A 7482-nucleotide genomic window follows, 5' to 3' on the forward strand; every position below is an offset into this window, starting at 1 on the left:
AGCTCAACTGTAAACACTCAGGATAGAGGGGACGCAGCTCTTCTCCCCGGCTTGGGGTTCCAGCCAGCTCTGCTGGGTCCCTGGGTGGGGGCGGCGGGGAAGGCAGCGGGGCCAGGAGCGCACAGGGGAGGTGCTGGGGGCTGCGGGGAGCTCCCGTTCCCCAGAGAGAAGCTTCTTCCAGCAGAAAGTGCGGCCTTACAGAAAGGAAATATTAACATTATAATTATAATTCTGTTTATTTAATTAAGTTATTAAACAGGCCTGGCCTTGGGGAGAGAGAGAAAAAAAACCCCTCAGATTCATCCCAATTGTTTCTCCCAGGATGTAATTAGAGCCTTTTAGAAGGGATCGGAGCCAGAAGAGGCAGGGCCCGGCAGGGCCCGGGGTCGGGGCCTTGCGGGCAGGGTCGGCCCCAGGCAGAGGCGGCTGTGCTTTGAGAACAGGCTCCATGAGGGCAGGGGTTCGGCCTGTTGGAGTCTCCTGCCTGGCACACAGTAGGTGCTCAAAAAGCAGCCGTTTGGTGAGCGCCTCGTGAGCTGTGAACATGAAGGGGCTGGAGTGGGGTCTCGGCTGCCCTCAAGACCCTCCGTGGATGGTTTTTCCAGACTCTTCCAGAGAGAGGACTGATGCCCTGCTCTGGCCTCCCTGGTGGCCATGTTGGCAGAGCGTGTTCCATGCACGGTCCCCATCACGGGTGGCTGATGACTAAGGAGGACAGCACCACCCTTGGGAGACGGTCCCCAAATTCTGCCAGCACCCAGACTCTCCTAAGGTGCTGGAACCCGGGGTCAGGAGCTACACGGGTTGAGGAGGGTTGAGCAGCTAAAGCCTCCTTCTCAGAGTCTCCATCCCATCCTTTCAATCTGAGAAGCCAATTCTGGGACCCCAGACCAGCCCTAAGGGAGCCTCCGCCGAGGGAGGGGGCGCGGGGAGGGTGCTGGCCCTGGGTAGGCCCCAGATCCGGTTCTGCGCCCCCGAGCCGACAGCTGCCCTCAGGCTCCGTGCAGAACCTCCCGTCGGACGGGAAGTGTCTCGTTCCAGCTGGCACAGCCTTATCGAACAGTCGGGCTTTGTGAGTGTGGACAGCTGCAGTGATGGTGACTGACTCTGGGCTGGGGGTGGGGGCCGGCTGGGGGACTGGATTTGGGAGGCTGAGGAGGGGGAGGCCAACGCCAGAGGCATCTGCAAGGGGTGGGGGAGTGAAGATCATGGAGGTTTCATTCAGAGCCTCCCAGAAAGCTGAGCCCGTCAAGTTGGTGCCAGGATATGAGGCCTAATAAGGGAGTGACCGGGAGGGAGGAAGAATGTGCCTGGGGAAGGTGGGAGGGGCAGGGCCTAGCCCCTGGCCCCCTGCACACAAAAGAGCCATCTTTCAATGGGCGGCACTGAAGTAGCCACAAAACTAACCATTTTGGAGGGATGGGAGGATGTAGAGACCCTTTCTTTATACAATAATTCATCCACCCATCTACCCATCCATCCATCTACCCACACATCCATCTACCCATCTATCCATCCATCCATCTACCCAACCACCCATCTACTCATCCATCCATCCATCCAACCATCCATCCATCCATCTACCCTTCCTTCCTTCCATCCATCCATCCATCCATCCATCCATCCATCCATTCATCCATCCATCTATCCATCCAACCATCCATCCATCCATCTACCCTTCTTTCCTTCCATCCATCCATCCATCCATCCATCCATCCATCCATCCACCCTTCCATCCATTCATCCATCCATCCATCCATCCATCCAACATTCAAACAATTTTCACTCAGTCACTTCCTCTGCTAGGCTCCAGGGATCCAGAAAACGATCAGACTGTCCCTGCCCTGGTGGCATTCCCAGTGTATGTATATGGACATGGAAGAAGGGGAAACAGTCAGAAGACAAATAAATCCTTATGGTGACTCTGGGAAGTTCTGTAGCTTGAGAAGGTGTAAACCAACTATGGATGGGTGGGGGGGGGGGTGTCTCAGTGACCGACCCTCAGGTTCTCACCTGAAAAATGGGGATGATTATTGTGGTGTTAGACAAGACAATGCACGTAAGATACACACCTTGTGCCTGGCATGGAAGGTGCTTAATGACCGTTCTGCTTATTATTTGCATCACCATTGATATCATTATTATCATCTCTGTCCAGGATGGGAGTGGGGTGGTTTAGGGAAGCCTTCCTAAATGTGGGGTCATTGAGACTGGGTATCAAAGGATGAGTAGGAGTTTGCTAGGTATAAGCCCTGGGCTCCCAGCTCCCCCCCACCCCCAGCAGCCCACATTTATACCGCGTATATTCCTGCCTCTGCACCTTACTTACCGTCCCTGCTCCTCTTCTCCAGGGTCTCCTTCCTTTGAGATCAGCGTCACCTCTAACTCCTCCAGGAAGACATCTTACCTACTCCGGGCGCCATCTTGCTTCCTCCTCTTTGGAGACCAACAAGTGCTTGAAGATGGGCTAGAGACCAGTTTTGGGGGTGGAGCACCTCAGTTAAGTGGTCGGGGCAAGACTCGTAACGTTTGACTTGAGACCTGATGAGAAGTCAGCCATGTGAAGATCTGGAGAGGACACAAAACCAGTAAAGGCAAAGGTCCTGAGGAATGAACAGAGAGTTAGGCTTTCTCGAAATGTTTGAAATGCTTGTGCACCTGAAGCAGAAGAAGCAGGGGCTTAGAACGGAGGTGAAGGCGAGAAGGAGGGAGGGGCCGATCATGCGGGGCCCTGGAGGTAAGAACTGTGGATTTTGTTCGGAGCAGAATGTGAAACCAAGGGAAGGTGTTAGGCAGGAGAGCAACTGGTCTGAGTAAGTTTTTCAAAGTACCACTCAGGCTACCGTGGGGTGGGGGTGGGGGGCTGTACAAGGAAGGCAGTGAGAAGGGCATCCCAGTAGACAAAGCTGGAGAGGGTAGAGGAGGTGTAGCCAGAGAGACGGGGCCAGTTCAGGGCATATTTTGGAAGTAGAGACAACAAGGTTTGGTTTCTAAATTGGCTGTTTGTGGGAGAAGGGAAGAGGGATGATTCCCAGGGGTTTAGCCTGAGCAACAAGGAAAAGGATGAGCCATTTGCAGAGACCGAGATGAGCCTAGAAGAAATAGGTTTGAAAACAAGATGGGCACACACCTCAGTCCAAACACACAGGCTCTGGAGTCGGAGAGACCTGGGTTCAGTTCCTAGTCTTAACTGCTTTCTGTCTTGTCCTTGCGTTATTCCCCGAACCCTAAACCTCTGTCTCCTCACCTGGAAGATGAGGGCTTGTCACTTCATGGGGGATATTAGGGCAATTAATGTAACATGCTTAACACAATGCTCCAGGTAAGAGCTCAGATAAAGACTATAATTAGTCATTACCTGTCCACTGGATGGGGAACTCCTTGACTTCATCCAAGCAGCCTGGCTGAATCCCTTGTTCCAACAGGTCCTGGGACCTAGGCTGCCAAGAGCAGCTCCTGACAGCTGCCACTCCTCCCCCCCCCCCCACTCAAGTTCCGGGAGCCTTGGGGTATGGGGCCTCCATGGGAGGGCTGCTGGTTCCAGAATCAAGCAAGATCACAGAGCACATTTTGCAATGGGTGGGAGGGAGTGGGTGCCTGGCACCCAGCAAGGAGCTCCATTCGTAGTTATCTTCCCAAACCAGCTCTAATTGGCAGAGAAAGCATCCCCAAGGCCCCTCTCTGCTTCATGAAGGGCTTGTAATTAGTAGTTGGGGATCAAAAGGGGGAAAGGTTGGCTGAGGCTATGCTTGGAGGGGGGGAGGGAGAGTTCTCTGAGAGGTGGGATTGAAAGAGTGGGTGTTCTGTTCCAATCCTTTCCCCACCCAACAGCTCTAGAGAGCAGTTACCTAAGCTCTCTAGAGGTTGGTGTTTTCTTGCTCATTTTACCTCCCCAGTGGGAGTGAAGGCTTTGGCTGAGGCAAGGATTATCTTGCTCTTCACAGCGTTAGGTGCAAGTTTACCCATTCTCCCCTCCCTGCTGACGACTTTCAAACACCTGTCTCCCAGTCTGGTCTCCCTGCTGAATTTCAGACCCCATGTCCAGCTATGTATGTTAGCGTCTCCACGCGGATACCCTATGTTGTGGCAGGTTTCACGCTGAATAACTCATGATTCCATCCAATGAACTTTTCATTTCCGTTGTTACTCTTTTCCGTTCTGGGATTTCCATTGTGTTCTTTATTTACTATTCCACTTTCTCTGCCTAGATTCCTTATCTGCTCCCTTATTATAGCCGCGTTTTCCATGAATTCTTCAAGCGTATTTTTCTTTACTTCTTTGATCGTGTTTATAACCATCGCTTTGTCCGAGAAGTCTATTATCCAAAATATCCTGGTATTGATTTCTATCGACTGTTGTTTCCCCCTCTTGACTATGAGTCACATTTTCCTGTTTACTTGTGCATTTGGTAATTGTTGATTGCGTGTTGGACATTGTGACGATACGTTCATCATATCATTTGGACTCAGATATCTTTCTCTAAGAAGGGTTGATTTTTGTTCTAGCAGACAGCTCAATTCCTGGCTGATTGCTTGAATGTGTGTGCTCTTGGTTTACTATTTGTTATTGCGGACCTGCCCAAAGCCTTAGATGTCTTCCAAACGTCTCTAACTTGGTGAGAATCAAGCTCCAAACTGAAAATCTTGTCGAGGCTTGGTTTCAGGATTTGTGTACCCTACAGTAGGCTTTACTCTAAACTGTGGTCTTTACTACTAAGATAGGGTCTTTCTGGTGTCACAGCTAAATGCCTCAGGGTTTAAGCAGGTTCTGCTCTGGTTGAGCAAGAGCCCCCAAGGTCCCTAGCACTGTTTGACCTCCAGCATCTCTGTCCTGCGCTCAAACCTTTAGGGGATGATACCATCTGTTAAGCCTCAGGTGACCTCACATAGACTTCCTCCTCGTCCCCTTGAAGCTTCCTCTTCTCCAGATTCCAGCCCTGCAGACTGTAGCTGCTTCAGCTATCCCAAACTCTCTGCTCCCTCAGTTTAGTGGGATCTCTTTCTTTAAAAAAAATTTTTTTTTAATGTTTCTACATTTCTGAGAGAGAGACAGACAGAGCGCAAGTTGGGGAGGGGCAGAGAGAGGGAGACACAGAATCTGAAGCAGGTTCCAGGCTCTGAGCTATCAGCACAGAGCCCGACGCGGGGCCTGAACTCACAGACCGTGAGATCATAACCTGGGCCGAAGTCGGATGCTTAACCCACTGAGCCACCTGGGCGCCCCTTGGGATCTCTTTCTTCTACTTGGATGCCTGCTCGTTGCACTGCCGTGGGGAAGCATCCCCAACCACAGGCCCAGGGAGATCGTGAGGCTCACTTTTTTCCTTCCCTTGAGGATCACAGCCTTGTTCTGCCTTTGATACAAGTTGAAGACCATGGCTTTGTATCTCCTGTTCAGTCTTAGGATTGTTATGGCAGAGGGGCTAATACGGTTCCAGTTACTATGCCGTGACCAGAAAAAAGAAACTCACTCTTATTCCAGACTTACTACAATCCCTCCATTTCGTCCAAACGGATCCCGCGGGGTCCTCTTTGGTACCACCCTCTCTATCACTCCCTGGCGGGGGGGGGGGGGGGAGCCATCAGCAAATTGGTCTGTTTGACCAATTGGAGACCAATTGGTCTCTTTGACATTGGAGCTCTTGGGTCTGTCAAAATTTCCTTCACTGCCCCCGTGACCACCGTCTCTTCTCCCTGGGGCTGCTCTGACGGTCTCCTCGCTGGCCTTTCAACCTCCAGTCTTGCTCTGTTCCAATCCTTTCCCCACCCAGCGGCCAGACGGCCTGTTCTCGACCTGTACATCAGCTTTACATAAAACCCTGCCACGTGGTCTTGGCTGGCAGCCCTCGAGACCTGCCCCCCGCCTACGTCCATGCCCCTTTTGACAGCCAGGCCCTCACGTCCCTCCTCACGGGATCTCTGATTTCCAGATGACATCATCATTTCTCGTCTCAGAGCCCTCACTTGGTGGGTGACGGCACCGTCGTGCTCTGGGTGTTTCGCCTGACAATTCCTCAGGCCTTATGTCGTCTCACGCCTCCTGAGCGACCCTCCCTGACTCTCCAAGCCTGAGTCAGGTGCTTTTTCTATGTGCAAACACAGTGCCTGCGTTCCCTGTGTCTTAGAAGGCTCGGAGCTCCTCAAAATCGGGAGTAGGAGGCTCGCTGTGCATCCCTGGAGCCTGGCCCGGGGTTCAAGCTCCCTCGGCAGCGGCTTGCGGTTGCTAAGGAACCAGCACAGTGGAGGGTTTGTGCACCATAGTGCTGTGGGGTGGGGGGCGGGGGGGGCCCTGGGGATTTTTGCCGGGGATGCAAGTCCCAGAGAGGAAAGGGTGTCTCCAAGGGCTGACCACCGCCGGAGACGATTCTGGGCGTTTTGTGAAGGTCTCGCACAGGAAAGGGGCAGCAAAAGCTTGTCGGAGAAAGAGTGAGAGGGTCGTCTGTACCCCAGAGTGGCCCCCTGATGTGGTGTTGCTGTCCCAGGGGGCTTTGATGGAGCACATCCTCAGCACCGGCTGGGACCCCCTCGCCATTCTCCCCACAGAGGCCCCATCTCACAGTGGGGCTCCCCAGTCCGTGAGCGGGTGGCAGGGCCCTGCCTTGGGACAGGAGGGAACAGCCTGTGGCAATCACGACGGTGAGCTCTGGAGTCACGCAGAGTGGGGTTTGAGTTTTGCCGCCTCCTGCCCTCGAGACCGCGCAGCCTCGGTTCCGTCCCAGACCCCACGAGGGAGCCCATGAGACGCCGGACACACGGCCGCAAGCTCCAGCCCCGGCTTGCACTGGCCCCCGCGAGGCTCGCGGGGCGGACGCATGTTTTCAGCTTCGCCGGCCAGTTTGCCAGTGAATCTCTGCTGAGTCAACGTTAGCAGGTTCCCAAAGTAGAAACCTTGTCAGATCCCCGGGAATGTCAGCCCCGGTGACTCACGTGTGTTTCTCCCCAGAACACGGTCACAGGCCTTTGGAATCAGCTCAGCTATCTTGGAAGAGGCGTTGCGAGGCTGGGAGCGGAACGCTGGGACCCCGCCACACGAGAGCCGGGCCCGGGCCCGGCTGCCAAGAAAGGAGTTCCCACTAGGAAAATCTGACTCAGTCAAATCTCCGCCTTCGTTTCGGTCCACAGTTCCTTGGCTGTGGCTGCAGCTAAGAAGTATGGCTCTGCGACGAGCTGCCTGGCGGAAGGCGGTCGGGATGTTTTGGTTGTTATGGTGACGGTGTTGTCGGCGGTGACGATGGAGGGGATGCTGGTGGGGGTGTCGATGGCGTTGACGCCTCACGCCCGAGAGCAAAGCTGTGCAAGACGCCGGGCCACCCGATCCTGCCACTTACTCCCTGGTGGCCTGGGGCGACTTATCACTCTCTCTGAACCTCAGCTCCCTCGTCAGCAGGGGGACAATGGTATTGTCTGCCTTTCTGGGCTGCTTGGGGATCAGAGGGACCAGGACCAGCGAGTGCCCGAGACCCCGTGGAAACCTCGGAAGCCG

The 7482-nt window shown here is 54.1% G+C and overlaps 1 long non-coding RNA gene across 1 annotated transcript; it reads right to left on the reverse strand.

Moving 5' to 3' along the window:
* Positions 1-237: 237 nt before the first annotated feature.
* Positions 238-7210, reverse strand: LOC122200604. Its single transcript, XR_006193869.1, has 3 exons — positions 6927-7210; positions 2330-2568; positions 238-536 (listed from the first exon to the last, which is right to left on the reverse strand). It is a non-coding gene; the product is annotated as an uncharacterized LOC122200604 (long non-coding RNA).
* Between the last annotated feature and the right edge of the window lie 272 nt (positions 7211-7482).

Source organism: Panthera leo, chromosome D1 (genome assembly GCF_018350215.1).
Source record: "Panthera leo isolate Ple1 chromosome D1, P.leo_Ple1_pat1.1, whole genome shotgun sequence".
NCBI lineage: Eukaryota > Metazoa > Chordata > Mammalia > Carnivora > Felidae > Panthera > Panthera leo.